A 16,287-nucleotide genomic window follows, 5' to 3' on the forward strand; every position below is an offset into this window, starting at 1 on the left:
TTAAGAAGTTTGGGTTGACAAATGTGCACTCTGCCAACACTCCCATTCTTTCAAGCTCTACCAAGGGTACATCTACAACACGCAATGAAGAATCAGCCATGCATCAACCTTTTGCTAATCTTGTTGGTTGTCTTCAATTTATTGGTTTAAACACAAGACCAGATATTTTATTTGCAGCTAATTTTTTGGGACAGTATCTTTCTTCCCCTTCCACTATTCATTGGAGTGCTGCAAAACGTATTCTTAAGTACCTCAAGGGTACTAAGGAATTTGGTCTTATTTATCGTCGTCGAGAGGATTCTTCTTTATCTTTTTCAACTTCTCTTGACCTTATTGGATATACAGATGCTGATTGGGCAAGTTCACACTTATCCATGCTATCTACAAGTGGGAATTTTTTCTTTGTAAATGAATGTTTGGTTTCTTGGTCCAGCAAGAAACAACGATGTGTTGCGGTTTCTACAACTGAGGCTGAATATGTTGCTGCATCATTAGCAGCTCGCGAGCTAGTTTGGCATCGACAACTACTTGCAGATTTGGGACATCCTTCATCATCTAGTACACCTCTTCGATGCGATAACCAAAGTGCTATTAGTCTTACCAAAGACTATATACAACATAGTAAATTAAAGCATATTGCTATTCATTATCATTATGTTCGACATGAAGTCAAGAAAGGTTCCATTATGGTGGAGCATTGTCCCAGTGATCAAATGGTTGCAGACATCTTCACAAAAGCTCTTAGTGAAGCTCGCTTTAGTTCATTAAGGCATGCACTTGGTATTGTTCCAAGTTCTTGTCTCACTGATTGAGGCATGTATCATTGTATTCAAGAAAACTTTATAGTAAATCATTTTTGTATCGTAGGTATGTGTAGGGGCTCGGGTTTTTCCCTTGTTCTCCCCAAGGGTTTTTTCACTCGCAGCCAGAGACCTTTGTTTGAGTGGGGATGTTACAACTATATATATCATCTCTCACTTAACTTGGGTCTCACCTATATATACTAAGTCTACATCAATACGAATCATTCTTTGGGAGCATGTCTTGTGTATCTCTCTCGTACTCTCTCTCTCTCTCTCAACATATACATTGTATTTTTTCATTATATATTGCATACATCATATAGTGAACCTCTTTGAATTTCTACACAAAAATAAAAAATTGTCAAATACATTCTGACAGATACGTGAGCTCTAAGGAAATTGATCCAAACACATTGCAAGATGCTTTAGTATTATAAGTTGAGGTGGTTTATTTGGTGGAGGAAATTTTTTCCCCCTCCATTTTGACTACTCAGTTCAATTCACTCGTATATTTGATTGATGAGATCGCACTTCGTGGGGTAGTTCACACAAGGTGGATGTTTTTTCTTGAGCACTACATGGAAACCTTGAAAAATTTTGTGAGGCAAAAAGCACGGCCTGAGGAAAGCATGGCTGAGGGTTGGTTAGTGCAATCATCCCTTGTTTATATCTCTGAATATCTTGCTGAAGTAGACCCCCCTCAACCATGACTATGGAAAGACGATGAACACTATGGCTAAGGGTTGGTTAGTGCAATCATCCCTTGTTTATATCTCTGAATATCTTGCTGAAGTGGATCGCCCTAAACCACGACTATGGAAAGACGATGAAGACTTGAGAATGACCTATATAATACCTCAAGGAAAAGGAAGGAGTATAGTGCTAACAAAAGAAGAACTTTGTAAGTTAAATAGTTTTTGTGTGCTCAATATAGTGATGTAATGAGCAAGTGGGTGACACTATATAATGAAGCAAGGACAAGAAGAAAAAGCGAAAGACAAGCATTTCGCACCAAATATGGATGTAATGTCTCATTTCTAGATCATCTAAATACACTCCCATATCATGTTGATATAGATTGGTTACATGAGGAAATGAAGAGAATGGAAAAAGAGGAGGGAATTAATATATCTCAAGAAGAGTGGGAATACGTACGAGGTTGCTTATCAAAGGTGAGACATACTATCAATTAATTTGTTTCTAGTCATATTTTATATAATAAATTGACATGTTTGATCTTAATCTTTTACTACTAGTGCACATTATTCAATGCTATTTGGTGTGAGTGTAAACATCTTCGAACTCAACGTATAGATGAAAATATAAATACCCAAGATTGTGGTGTCCTTGCTCACTTCGAGGATGCCAATGGTACCATGGAAGGTTATTGTGGCTTGATCCAAGATATTCTGAAGCTTGACTTTAGACAATTCTTTATATATGTACTGGATGTGAAGTGGTTTAAAGAAGTGGTAACAAATGGTGAGCATTGCACAATCAGACGTCATCCAAGTGGTTTTGTAATCATTGACTCTACAAAATTTTACCAAAACAAGAATGACACATTAGTACTACCTCAACAATGCGAGCATGTATTATGTAAAAGCTAATTTTTTATATGTATGCATGTGATACATATACACAATATAATAAGTATTTAAGTTTCTTGCTTTTGTTTTTGAAATACAGGTTGTGTATCATCCAATGGTAAACAATAACTGATGGTGGTATGTCATCCCTATATCTAATCATTCAAAACCAATATATGGTAATATTACCAACATAGAGATAGTAGATGACAATCCAACAATTAATGATGATGTACATGATGACACCATAATGGATGATATGCGTGATATAGTACAAGATGAACCTCACGAGGATGGTCAAGGAAATGCAGAAGAGGACAATAATGTGGTTGATGATGATGAAGTTATTGAGCAATGTAGCAACACATTTGATAGTGGGATAGACTTATTTGTTTCTTACCTCTTGGTAACATAGACCTAGAAGTAGATAGTTTAGCAAGGGCTGATCGTATTGAAGATGAGATGGATCATTCACTGCTTAATGATTCAATGTGTATTCTTAATTCTATGGAAAATATCATATGCACATGTGCATACTCAAGAATAAATAGTCAAGTTTAAAGCTAAATTAAATTTTTCATAATAAAAAGGAAGTATTTTTTATCATCTTCAAGTAGAGAAATTACGAGATACATGCAATGCTTGCTAGTAATTATATAATAAGGTTTGTGTCGCTTGCTGCTAATTACTTATATTAGGCTTTCATTGTTTGAAAGGATTGTTTGTATTTGTTAGAATCTAGATCTTTGATTAAAACATTGACAAACAAGATAAAAGGAAATATCACAGTAGGATACTCCCAAGCTAGCTGGGAGACCTTACTCTAAAGGGGGTTATGATCATTGCTTTGAGAGGCTTAGACTGGGTCCATAGCAGAAATGTCTATTTGTAGGGATAGTCTCAAGTAGTACAAAATATGGATGCCAGGGGGGGATTCAATTGTAAATTTCACATTACTCCTTGAATCTAACAAACCCCTTCGCGACCCAAGATGGGATCCTGGAATCGTAATACTAGTTACAGGGGAGGAATCTTAGTGGTGGACAGAATACACTCGTGGAATTCTGTATATCTTTTGTAGGATCACAAAGATGGAAATTGTAATAAACTTTCAACATAATAAAAGAATTTATTTTTTATTCAAGGGTCATTTGAATTGTATGCGTGTTCGTGAAATAAATTACATGAGGGAACCTGTGATTTAATGGACTAATTAAGGAAGCTAGTTGAATATGTTTTAATAAATGTGTTATCGGTAATTAAAAAAGCTAAAGATGATATCGTCATGAAAGGAAAGTTGGTGTGTGTGACCCTTGATGGGTCCATCCAATGATACGGTGGTCCCGGTTAGCTGGGAGCTTTTCTAAACCGGCAATAGAAATAAGAAGATGATAAATTGACCAACTAGTTGTTAGGAAGAACCAACTTGTATTATTTTTGGGGGCCAAAATGGGATTTTTCCTTAAGGGTAGGAGGGTTGACATACGGCATTTCCATCTATATCCCATTCTCTTTGAACGAAGTGCCATAGCAAGTCCATTTTAGTTAGAGTAATCTTGTAGGAAGCAGGAACTCAAAATTACTAACGCTATCTAGTTCTTAGGAGACCTGTTTGATTTGAGAAATCCAAAAATAGTGGGTTCGACTAGAACTCTTCCGTTGCAGTGTAGACTCAGTAGGGTCTAAGTGACAAACCCCATGATACACCAAGGAAGTACCGATGGGCAACGTCATTTTGGAGAACCTACTAATGGACCACTAAAAGTTGCATCTTGAATTGAGATTGGAGGATATCTCATAGTTGATATCAGAGCGCTCCTTAGAATAGAATATAGCATAAGCTTAAGGTTTTTTAAAAAAATATAAATACAGCCTAGGACTTGTTTTATTCTCTTTGTTAATGTATGTTTTTGAATTATGGTATAGTAACGAATATTAAAAATGATTCTTGATCTTTCGAGTAATGTTTATATCACCTATGCATTCATGCAGACTTTCCTAGAGGAATCAGATGATGTGGATACGAGATCGATTGTACAACCCCTTGCCTCTATATCATAAAAGATGGTGGATGATTAGTGGAGGATACTACTACATCAGTGCAATCCATCTAGCTTATCTTTGAAATAATTTGAAAAGGGTAAAATGGATGGAAGATCTTAAAGTTGTCACATGGAGGATGTATATTTAAGAAGTGAAACAAACTTGGATTAATACATCTCCAAGCTTAGTTCCATTTGCTTCAAATTAAAGAACTCATTCATCTTCCAGGTGTGATAGGCTGGATGTGAATATCTTCCTCTTATAGCTTCTTTTAGCAAATACTAAGTAATGGTAGTTTTAGGGACACCTTGATCTCGACATCACTACTACCACTAGAGTCGAGCTTTGCCAATTGATTTTAGCTTAGCTACCATGACTTGGTTGGCTGGGACAATTTCAGTAGCAATAAAATAGTCTTCCATGGACTCGATCCAAATGTTTGCATCGACTTTCACATTCTCGCATATCCCGTCAAATTCCAAAGGTTTGACCTTCTTCAAAAGATTTATTTTCTCTAAGACTTCATTGGAAATTACTGTGGGTGCGAAATTCTAGGAAAATTTCAATAATCTCCAAGTTAAACTTTATGAAATTTATATAGCATTAATATTAGAGTTTGATACTCAAATTATTTCTCGCTTAATTTATTGAAACAATTCCAAATAAAGCTCTTTTCCTATTGCTAATGTTAAACTGCAATTTGAGAGGTTCCAAGGGAAAATAAGATTCCATCAATCAATCTTTATTACTAATGTAGTAGGTAATCAATTGGGAAAAAAATCTATTATTCAGATGGCTCATAGGTTCATCTTATTTGTTTTCAGAAAAGGATCCCCTACTACAATCTAAGCATGACACTCTGATACATCCTTTATGAAGTAACTTGGATTCAGAGAGTAGATATCTAGGAATTTGTATTTTTGAGGAAGTTCAAGAAATTAGTCCTTCTTCTAGTTGGAGTGGCTAGAGCAACCTACGGCTTTTATTTTGTGGGCTGCTGGAAGGATCTTTGTAACTTCCTCATAGATATATGGGTCTACTTTGATCTTCTTGCCCCTAGTATTCATGGTTGAGTTTACATTGGCTTCTCAAAATGGATAGATTTATTGCTCAACAAGTGTCCAAGTTTTCCAATGGGATAAATTCTCCTCTAAACACTCGTTTGGAATCAATGTACCTCATAGACCTCCAAGATGCTTTGATTCAAGCTACTCCTATTGTGTGGAAAGTACAATCAAAGCCTAAAAATATTAAGTTCCAAATCTATAATAACTAGAACAAAGGAGGATTCAAAGGTTGAGCAAAAAAAACCCAATGCCAATTTTACCAAGGTTTGAAGAAAAATGCAAAATTCAATGCAGTTGGAAATTTTGTTCCTACATAGGGAAACATGAATGGTCTTAGATGCTTTCACTGTAATGAGTTAGGACATTTTAGGAGAGTTTGTCCAAAGCTTGGTGGAAACAATCGCTAAGGCCAATTTCAAGGACAAGGCAAAGCTACCCAAGATTGTGGTCAAATAGCTATGGTAAGAGGAATAATATCAAATATTACACTTAAAGAGAGTAATAAGGAGGAAGACCCTACTATGGAATAAGATATTGAAAAAGTAACTGTTCATGCTGCATTCCACAAGAAGGGTCGAAATCCTCAATATTCAATAATATAGACTTCCTCTCCCTCTCCCTCTCAAAGCCATGATCTCTTTCACACTCTCTCAAACTCTTTACGAAAAAATATCGCGCTTGGGTTTTGCTTGCTTTTTTCTTTCTCATAGTACTATCGCTATTTGCAGTGCTATTTGTGATGCAAAAAGTAATGCTGCTAATCTGTGTCACAAACACCTATTACTATGCCCCAATATCCTTATAGTGCCAATTGCATAGTTGGCATAGAGTTGATTTGAAACATCCGCATGATCTTTTCTTTGCATCCCCTCCCCAATAGCACTCTTCATCAATCATGAAAGACATGGAGGAACATTGATTGGAGGATAAATCTATTGATTATGAAGTTGTCAATCAATGTAAATTTGACCCTCATTAATATACCCAATAAAATTAAGAATTGGATAAGTAATATCGTTGTTTGACACGATCAGAATGGGAATTTTTGTAATGGATCTCTTTCTCGCTTGGAATCTTCCTACACACTCATAAATTGTGACCAAGTCAATGTACATGTAACCAGGTTATCCATGACGACCCAGTAACTTCCTCTCGTGCTGCAGAGACCTCTCGTAGAGCATCAAAATAAGAACTCATGTTTGTGAGAATAACAAGTACATTCTTGCCAAGATCATATGTTAGATACTCAACTATTGTGAGGGCAATCCTAGGAGTAATAATACACTCAATGGTAGGATCATTTGCCAAATTCAAGAATAAAGTGAATGTCTCCATCAAGCCATTTTTTTCAAAGTCATGTTTCAAAAAATGAATAGTTTCCATGTTTACTCCCATGGCCACACACACTATAGCAAAGTTATCTTCTTGAACATCATCCATCAGATTTTTATGTCATTTCACAAAACCTGCTTGGTAGCAGATCTGGGCTGTAATTTCATTGTGAGGTAGACCTGTTGCGGAGCATAAATACCTTTTTGTGTGTGCTTTGAAGTTCACACAAAATTGGAGCTTTTGAGATCCAAGATAGGCTTAATCATGTACCAACCTTCCTTGGCCTATTCTTTTTGTAGTTGCACACACTTTCATCACACCTACAAGAGTTACCCTATCTAGATCAATACCCTTCTTTAGTATTTCATTATAGAGTTTGAGGACCATATTGAAGGGGCCATGTAGGGCATATCCAATGATCATTATGAACTATGATACAATGCTTCGACTTGGCAACTTATCAAACTCTTCATGTGCCTATTGTAGGCTAGAACACTTTCTCTGTCGATAATGGGATTTAAAAACTAACCCAATGCTCAATGTTAGGCAGTGTTCCAACCTTCCCAATTGTAAATCTTTTGTTGTACCACAAACTTACATCATGCACAAGAAAAAGATCCTGTTAGCTTTTATTCACTCTTACATCCTTCAAAAAAGCTCAAAAGCCAAATGAAGTTGCCTATGTTGAGTACATCCTGATAACAAGGTGCCATAATAAAAAGCATCTCTACTTGGAAAGCCATTAAAAACTATTAAGGACTCCTCAAGCTCCCCACCTTCTACATACATGCCAACTAGGAGATTACCAATGTCCATGCGTATTTCAATCCCTCGCCTTAAGATTTAGTTGTATATTTGCTTATCCATTTATAGACCTTCCTTGGTGCTAAATGTTTTGAGTAAAAGAATATATGTGGCCTTGTCTAGCTACATGTGCTCATGCAAAATGCAAACAAAAAAATAGGCACAATGAGAAACAAATTCCTAAAGAGGTTCACTAATCTGTTTAAATTCTTGGTGAAAAACTCCACCCTCAGGTTTGCAATGGTGGACACCCAGCGTCACGACACCGTAACGTCCACAAAATCACTTTGAAAAACTCTACTCAACATGCCTAATCTATAAAATACATCTAATAAAAAATGTAAATTATACATGAACTCTAAGTTTGCTAATTTATAAAAAAGAGTCATATTTTCTAATTCACAAGGAACTTTCAATCATTCCCTACATAGGAAAATAAAGGAAATTTCCTATCAATTCCCGAATTAAAAATACACATAAGTAGGAAAAGTAAAGGATAGGGAAAATTGAACATTTCCTAGTAGGGAACTATATAGGGAATTTTCTCTATGTAGGAATTTTCTTTGACTAGGAAATGTTCCATTTTTCCTATGATCATTTACATTCCCTAATTATGTATGTTCTTAAGTAGGAAATTGATAGGGAATTCCCTTTTTTCTTCCTAAGTAGGGAATGATTGAAAGTTTCTTGTGATAAAAGGGATGGCATTGGCAACAAGAGATGGAGCAATCTATCTATAGCTATTATAGGGAATGCCATGGATCAAGAGAGAAATCTATCTATAGCTATTATAACAGACATACTATAATACTCTAAACACCTCTAAACCTACACTTTTTGACTAATAAGACAAATTTGAAGCTTCATTCACTAAAAGAAATGATAATTTCTCACCACTTCAAGCATGAGAAGCACACCTAGACAACTAGATATGCCTTTTTATTGTAGTCCCAACCTCCTCCAAATAGGCTACACAACTAGACAACTAGATATATTTCAAAAAAAATAAATCCAGCTTTCTTTGGTGATTAAGGAGATTCAAATATGCCCCCTTGAAAGATTTTTCCATAGTTGCATTGCATCATGCACACTGTCTCTTACTTGTTTCACCTAAGCAAGGAAATAATCTGAAATTATATATAGTCATAGATAAAGCATGTCTTTCAAGAATGCAACAAAAAGCATCGAAAGCAAATCATACAATGGTAAAAAACAACCCTTGTCAAACCGACAAGATTCAAGGATACTCAAGGTGATTGACTGGAAAGACACTAATGCAAGGCCAAGATTGAAACCAATGCGAGTAAGTGTTTTAGTTGCTGCCTTCCTTGTTGCCCAATTTTTGTTCTCCAAAGTTTCATATATGCATGGCATCAACAAAGTTAAATGTTGTTGAGTGAAGGATCCAACTTGTTACATAGGATATGCATGTTGAGACGAACTGACATCTCAATGCAGAAATACTAGATGAGGGCCCCTCTTCTTGAAGCATAAGACCTACACCAATTAGGACTTGATGAAATTGAGTCAAGTGTATGTTCACTTCCAAGGCCATCTACTCTTGTAGCCATGATAGAGCCACATCTTGGCCATCTAGGACAACACTGATCAGTGACTAGTCAAATTCAAACAAGCTACCATTCAAAAAACCCTCTCTCTTGTAGTTGCACAACCTATCTACCATAGAAGACATCAGCAAAAAATAAGAATACAAATGAAACCAGCCTTATGACAATATATCTTCTACACATTTTGTTTAGAAAGCTAGAACTATGACAATATGCAACAAGTAAAATTTGAAAGTTCACTTGGCCATGAATAATGACAAACCAAGAAGTGATTCAACATGGACAAGTATATTGATTATATTCACATGCTTTTATAAGTGAAACAAAAAGAGCTTTGTATTTTTCAATATCCCTCTGATGCATTCTTTTGAATTTGGTCATGTATCCACCTACTTGGTTCCAAAGCTCCTAGGCTTGTGCATGCTTTATGAATGCTTGCAAAAAAGAATATATGAGGTTTTTTGTCCTCTTTTTGCATTTCATTGGCAAGATTGAGAGCACAAGAGCTATCCCCAACTATAGCATATCTTGAAATCAATACATGCCATGACACTACATCTCTACATGACAACTTGTCAAAGACTTTGCATGCATCCACCAGACTTGCACACTTTGTGTACATGTCAATGATAGTATTCATAACTTCAATATCTAATTTAAGCCCAAAATTGAGCACCATATCATGTATTGATCTACCATACATCATAGCTCCAACAAAATTGCATGCCCTTAGAATGGACAAGAAGCTAAACATGTCAAGCTTGAGAGCACAAGAGCTATCCACAATTGTAGTATATCCTACAATCAATGCATTCCATGACACTACATCTCTACATGACAACATGTCAATGATTTTGCATGCCTCCACCAGACTTGCACACTTTGTGTACATGTCAATGACAATATTCATAACCTCAACATCTAATTCAAGTCCACATTTGAGAACCATATCATGTATTGATCTGCCATACATCATAGCTCCAATAGCACTCCATTAGCTTAGAATGGACAAGAAGCTAAACCTGTCTGGATAAATGCCCTTCTACTGCATGTTGGTAAAAAGAGAAACTGCAATCATGCTGCTTCCAAGCTCTACATGTGTTGCAATACCTTTTCTGCCAAACTGAGCACTCCTTCCAATTTTGTGCAGGTATAGTTCATAGTCTAGCTCATGGGGATATTCATTTTTTTACTGGTAGATCCTAGTTGACCATGAGAGTGACCTCAGTTCTCTCACCACAAAAAGGCCCCACAATCAAAAAACCAAAAAATACAAAAAAATCCAAACAAAGTTACATTTAAAAAAATTATTGGTTCATTTTCATTAATCTTGTACCTAACAGTTTCCACACAACAAACAAATATGTACATAAAACCTTCTTCATAATCCATCAACATGAACATAAGGATACAGAATGAATAAACTAATGCATGTTTGCGCACATGCATAAAACAAAAGCTAGTAACTACAAATGCTCCTTGTGTTTGCACATAGTCCGTAAAACACACTGCACATCAGCCTACAAGCACATCTGACATATGCAAACATAGATGTAATAAGGTATGTACCCTATACACAAGATAATTAACCTTTTCAAATTTTTAATCTCCATATGTACTCACTCTTTATGCCTATGTTATACTAGTTTAGAAGAAAAGTAAAACACCAATACAATGAAACCTCGGGGGGTTCACTATATATATATTCTCTATATAATGTGTGTTCATGGCCTATTTATAAATATCCTAATCTCTAAATTTTTCTTCAATAAAGCACAACCCTTTTCTATTCAATCTGTAAGTAACCCCTTTATATGACACCCTTGTGTATGTTAAAAATGTATAAAAATGGTGTTTTAAAAACCCCTTATTTTGAACTCACGTTATATATACATATATAACGTGAGTGACCCCCCAAGAATGAAACCCAGCAATCTTGCCACGCCAATTCAATACCATGAATTCTTTGCAAATATGTCACGCCCAGCTAGTACAACTTTGCCAATGGTAGGAGCTACTAAAGGATCATTGAATGGCTATTCATAAATTGTGATTGCATTTGAGGCCGTAAAGGGCCTTCGCCCTATACATCTATACACCTTATGATGGAAAAGCCTAAAGACTGATCAACATAGACCTCCTCCTTCAAATCACCATTAAGAAGGGTAGACTTCACATCAAGCTGATAAATTGGCCATCGCTAGCTAAGGCAAGAACCACCCTAATGGTATCCATCCTAGCTATAGGTGCAAAGATGTTATAAAAATCCACTCCTAGCCGCTATGCAAAGCCTTTTGCAATGAGTCGTGCTTTGGGCTTATCCAAAGTGCCACCATTGTGGTATTTGGTCTTAAAGTCCCATTTAACACCAATCACCTTTCCATGAACATGCCTAGACACAAGGTCCCAAGTGCCATTCCACTCAATAACATCCAAGTCCTACTCCATAGCCTTCTTCCAATGCTGACTACAAAACCTCGTTCACATAGGTGGACTCTCTATCCTACATGGCACAGGTCATTAAATAGGAGTTAATACAAACAAGCTTGGTGGAATGTCCTACGATCCTTCGAATGTTCTCACAACAAGATTGATATTATTTTGAACTTTCTACTCAAGAATCCAAATAGATTTTGCAAGTAAAATATTGAGCATCTAAAAGACCCCAAACATAACAATTGAGTTGTGATCCAAGTTAAGGATATAATAGTTCTAAGTACAATTTTGTCTAGATTGCGCCAATATCCTAGCCTTGCACAAGCTGAAATAGGCCAAGCAATGTTTACACCTCAAGCCTAGGACACCATAAAGAGGAAAATAAGTTTAGTAATCCACATAAGAATGATGGATGATCACAATACTTTGAGACTCCCCCTTCAACACGCCTTTGAACCTATGCTTTCTTGGTGTTCTATAATACCAAACAACACTATGAAGAATTTGACATTCTTCAATATCCCTTTGACATAAGATTTTAAATCTAGAGTCTGTCCAATAGCTGCTTTGGCAACCACTCCAATGAGTAGCCTACTAGACATAGATGCAAAAAGTACAACCACTATAGTAGGTGCATTTCTTGCATCTAGAAAAGTGACCAACCTATTAGACAACGTCATCTTTTCTAGATGCAAAAAATGCACCTACTAGACATAGATGCACTGTCAACTAACTGCACACAGCCTAGCTGTGGTCGTTTGCTGCCCATAGTTAAGAGGTGGGCCTACTGATTACATATTTGGCAAGTGATGGTGAATACCTGAGTCTCTCATAACTCGTACTGCAATTGCCTTGATCAAATATTGTGGTGTTGTTCCTAACCAAGGCCTTAACAATAATAAACTCACATAAGGTTTACATGAAAGCATCCATTAGGTAGATATATATACAACCGAGACATGTAAAGATGGCTTCAATTATACCACACTCTCAGGTCCAATTAGATAGCTCCTTGAAGATATACTCCTCCTTGGCTAGATGATCGTACTCATGTGGAGCAAATTACTACATCAAGAAGGTCTCTGGACTTGAAGTGTTTGTGTATTTAAGTTCCAAGGAACAATTAAAAGGAATACATTTTGTTTTTCCTTGATCTGTTGTGTTTTCCAATGATGTAACTTGAAATCAATGTAAAGTATAGAAAAGCTCACACTGATCGATTTCTTGTGTTATTGGTTAAGTTATACCATCAGATCTCACTGTTTTTCTAACTGAAACAAAAAGCTTATACAAACCCTTTCAGCAGTAGCCAACAACTCTTCTGCTGTGTTCACATCTACAATGATAAGTTGCTCTTCTTCTTCTCCATGAGCTCAAAAAGTCTCTTTGTTGTTGCATTCTATGCAAGAAGAGTACGTTGGCTGTAAGACATCTTGCTCTTAGGAGGATGGGGAACCTGCCCTTGTGCTGGGCTTGGCAAGGACGTCTGATTCTTTGCTAAAAACTGTCGCACATAGGCAGCCACATCTTCCATTATCTTCCCATGCTGCACGAGTACCTCCACCATTTGAGTCAGCTCGAGCACAGCATGAATCTTCACGCCATTCTCATGTAGGTTTGCATGGTCCCCCTATTTTCAATCGATTAGTGAGCGGAGCGATAGTCTTGAGGATAAAGGCACTAGTGTGGTGATGAGGTTCTCAAGGATGAAATAGGACTGCCTGGCCAGGGTGGAAGACGTCCTCGATGGCCTTGCGTGTGCCATAGTCCTTGACCTCCTTGTGGCGCATGACCATGGGAACGCCCCAGGCAAGGGACATGGCGGTGACAATGGGGAGCACGGTGTAGAGGATGCGGTAGATGACGTCGAAGCAGAGGGAGGAGATGCTGGGCCAGTTGGCCTGTGCGACCTACGTGAGCAAGGCAGGGAAGGAGACGATGACACGGAGGTCTATGTATATGGGGGAGGTGATGCCGCTACTGAGCTTGAAGCTCTTGAATTTGACTACCTCTGCATCATGAAGATCCATGACAAGCTTGTCGAGCTCGGAGAGATCTCGTCCATGGCAGCTCACTCATCTTTTTATGCTTTTACTCTTCAAACTCAACTTTACAACCTCCTCCTGTACACAAGTGATGAAATGGCCCAAACCTCATTAGCCTTAGTGCCTTGGTAAAAGTGATCTATGTAGTTAAGATTGATTACCATTTCCAAAAGTTGGTGCTTTAAAACTTCATCAATGCAAGTGTAATATTCCGCGGAAGAAAAAAAAAAGGGAGAAATATATATATATATATTTTAATTCCCCCCCTTATCCCTCCAGCCGACTGATGAGCTGCAGGGGGAGGGGAATAGAAGGAGCCATTTAAGCTCCTTGGTGGAGCCTTATGAGGCAGGGGGGGTCATGCGTGTTGACACGCAAGGAGGGAAGATCCCCCTCCCCTCCTTTATTTAACCAAGGGGGTAAGGCTGCCGTTGGGGGGGGGGCCGCGCCTCTTTGCTGGCCGTGAAGGAGGAGGCGGCCATGAAGGAGGAGGCGGCCGTAGAAGAGGAGAGGGCTATGAGAGAGGAGGAGGTTAAAGACACGCTGGCTGCCGTGGAGGAGGCCGTCCGACTGTCAACATCGAGAGGGAGGAGCCAAGAAGTAGGATGTTGCCACTGCCGCCATCGAATTTCACCTGTGCCTCCATTCCCTCATCCACGTAGGCTCCCACGCCCTCCAAAAGCTTCCTGGAAGCTTCTAAGGGGGCTCTCCAAGCACCCCTTCCCATGAAAATTCCCACCCAAGTTCATATCGCCCCCCGGTTTTTTTAAAAACCCCCTTTTCATTACATCTTTACACAAGGGGTTTTACCCCGGGAAATTGAGTCTTCCCCTTGCATCCCCCAAAAATTCATTTACATAGTCGTAAAACCTTTTCATGGATTCACTTAAAGCCACACTAGTAGGTTTTAAACCCCTTTTTCCTCCCCGGGTTCCAAAGCCCCTTTCCCGTGGGCTTTTCCTTTTTCCCTTTTCAAGTGGGTTTAATAACCCTTTTCCCCCTGTGATTTAACCCTTCTCAAGCAGTTTTTTACACCTCCTTTTCCCCTTTTTTTTTCAAATCCAGTAAGTCTATTTAGAACCCCCTTTTTCGTGGGATTCCATCCAAGCGCCTCTAAAATTCCAAGTCTCACAAGTCCAACCTTTTAAAGATCCGAAGTTCCGCGAAGGCATCTCCTGCATACGAGGGAGAAAGGTAAAGATCTTGAGGCTGCGTACCAAGGTGAGTAAATTCACCAAATCGTGTAAAGACAAAGGCAATCTGGAAGTCCGAAATTATGCCCACAATGGCCAAGAGGTTGCAAGTCAGGCCTACACGGGACGTTCTTCTCCTAACATTTATGTGGATATCTCCCTGAGCCCACAAGTCCAGGTATTTACTTTTTTTTTTTTTTGATTCGTCGCAAAAGCAAGGCATTATGCACAATAAATTCATGGACTAGGAAGCACCTACACATGTCAAATTCACCTAGCCTAGTTAGATGCAATTGAAAATAGATGGACTATTGAAATAATTAGCTCATGGCATGAAGTGGTCATTGGTATTTCCAACATGATGAACAAAATAACGTAAATTATCTATGCATCTCACGACCTTATTAGTAGTTTCCCTTGCGTGCATGTCAAAGTGACGGCCTAGAACACCTATTGCCTATCATTATAAGGTTGAGATTATTAAAGTGCACCTTTGACTAGGCATGGGAAGATTAATTGCACATTGCATTTTTAGACAAATCTTCATTGAATGATTCATTACGGAAAGTCCTTAAGCCTGTAGGAAATAGAAGAGCGCGGAAATGACTCTAGGAATTTGCGTGTGGCATGTGATTGTAAATTAGAATAGGTCAACTTTAGTTTTCTTGGCATGAATTTCACTACGTTGTAGTCAGGAAAGGAGTGCATGTTGCACATTTGTCATATGAAAAATTTCATTCATCAAGAGTTGTATTTAGGGAAAGGCTGCATGATTTAATTGAAGCATGAAATCTTAAAAGCTTAGAGAAAGAATTGTGGGCATGATTCTTGAATGCAAGTCCTAGTAGGATCAATGGAAGTTATGCCACAATTTAACATGCGTTTTGATCTTAACAAGAAAAGTTAGGGTTATTGTGAATTTAGGGGTACGTAGAAGCAATGAATCCCGTGTTTAGGTGAATTGTGAGATGTTACAACTAGCCTTCTCCTTTAAGATCAAGTTAACTTCTCTAGGGATGGTTCGTCCTTGTCGCAAGACAAGTAGATCGAATTATCTAAATTGCCTAACCCGCAAGGGATTCGCATAGGATGGCTCAACCGATACGATAAATAGCCCAAGTGCTAACTAGGGTTTAGCACGTTAAGGACTTGACCTAGTTTCACGCACTTGTTACCAAGACGAACCCTTGAACCAAAGGTCCTACCCATATTCACGGAATATAGGGAGAATTGGACACTCAAGCATAAAACGATCTAAGGTTTCTACCCTAAGGACCACTCGTTCAAATGATGAAACTCGGATTCAGTTGGAATTCCTAGGACCGAACATTGTTGGCCTAGTGTAATTAGGAATGGGTTGGGTAAGAAGACATCCTAAACCCTGCTTCTCGTCTGGAGATAATTCCG

The 16,287-nt window shown here is 38.0% G+C and overlaps 2 pseudogenes; both read right to left on the reverse strand.

Annotated features, from left to right (window-relative positions):
* Positions 1-6,269: 6,269 nt before the first annotated feature.
* On the reverse strand, positions 6,270-6,897 carry LOC148027048 (V-type proton ATPase subunit B 2 pseudogene; annotated as a pseudogene).
* Positions 6,898-12,898: 6,001 nt separating this feature from the next.
* On the reverse strand, positions 12,899-14,311 carry LOC148027049 (uridine 5'-monophosphate synthase pseudogene; annotated as a pseudogene).
* Positions 14,312-16,287: the final 1,976 nt, after the last annotated feature.

This window comes from Lygodium microphyllum, chromosome 13, assembly GCF_053477565.2.
Source record: "Lygodium microphyllum isolate KBCC chromosome 13, Lygodium_microphyllum_v1.1.10, whole genome shotgun sequence".
NCBI classification, from domain to species: domain Eukaryota; kingdom Viridiplantae; phylum Streptophyta; class Polypodiopsida; order Schizaeales; family Lygodiaceae; genus Lygodium; species Lygodium microphyllum.